This window comes from Schistocerca americana, chromosome 4, assembly GCF_021461395.2.
Source record: "Schistocerca americana isolate TAMUIC-IGC-003095 chromosome 4, iqSchAmer2.1, whole genome shotgun sequence".
Classification (NCBI taxonomy): domain Eukaryota; kingdom Metazoa; phylum Arthropoda; class Insecta; order Orthoptera; family Acrididae; genus Schistocerca; species Schistocerca americana.
Genome location: NC_060122.1, coordinates 544910096 through 544911216, shown reverse-complemented (window position 1 = coordinate 544911216; position 1121 = coordinate 544910096). Strand labels below are relative to the sequence as shown.

The following is a 1121-nucleotide window of genomic DNA, read 5'->3' as shown; positions in this document are numbered from 1 at the left end:
TGTATGTGGTGGCCATTCTGTAATAGTATTAAATTTTAGTGACATTTTTTCAGCAACTCGAAAGAAAAAATCTTATTCCCATGGATTAAAGGGGTAACTTTGCGATGGCACACACATATGCAGAAACAAGTGTAACAACTTGTGTTATATAAAAAAAGTCTCATAACTGAACTTACAGACATTTGTGAATAAGGACAATGTATTTTTTAATAAAGACAATGTATTATTTTCCATTGTGACTTTATTTCTAAACATAGTGTAAGTTTTTCTCTCATACTTGTAAGCGTAATTTGGACGTTATTACCATCATTCGAGAGTATTGTGTTAAACGGAAATGTTGTCACCGTGTTTTCTTTTTTCCTCATTAGCTATCACTGAACGTATAGGTAAATAAATGTATAACCGTTTTAATAACCTTACTAAATTCAGGTCAGTCACTTTCATCATTTTTATTTCGTTTCAATGAGTTAGGACCTTTTAATTATTTAGACAACGGCCTTGCCGCAGTGGATACACCCGTTCCCGTCAGATCACCGAAGTTAAGCGCTGTCGGGCGTGGCTGGCACTTGGATGGGTGACCCTCCGGACCGCCATGCACTGTTGCCATTTTTCGGGGTGCACTCAGCCTCGTGATGCCAACTGGGGGCTACTCGACGGAATAGTAGCGGCTCCGGCGAAAGAAAACCATCATAACGACTAGGAGTGCGGTGTGCTGACCCCTCCTATCCGCATCCTCATCTGAGGATGACACGGCGTTCAGATGGTCCCGATGGGCCACTTGTGGCCTGAAGACAGAGTGCTATTAATTATTTGATTTTTGTGAAGATTTGCTAAATAAAGCTTACCACATTGAAAATCTTTGTGAGAAATATTTTTCTGCCTATGGATAAAACGAAACTGATAAATCTGGGCAAATTTGTAAGAAAGTTATAAACGTGTGCCATAATGAAACACTAGGTCAGCTTAGATGTATGAAAGATTAGTTTAATTTTACTTTACCTGTCTCAAAACACAATGTTGTCATGAGCTCAGGATAACTTTGTGACAACATTCTATATTCTGAATAGCTCATTAGGCTAAAAAATTTTGTTTCTGTCAAAATCAAAGAATAAAATTTACAG

The 1121-nt window shown here is 37.9% G+C and overlaps 1 pseudogene; it reads left to right on the top strand.

The window, feature by feature from the left end:
- The first annotated feature begins 488 nt into the window (after positions 1–488).
- LOC124614084 lies at positions 489–606 on the top strand (annotated as a pseudogene).
- The last annotated feature ends 515 nt before the right edge of the window (positions 607–1121 follow it).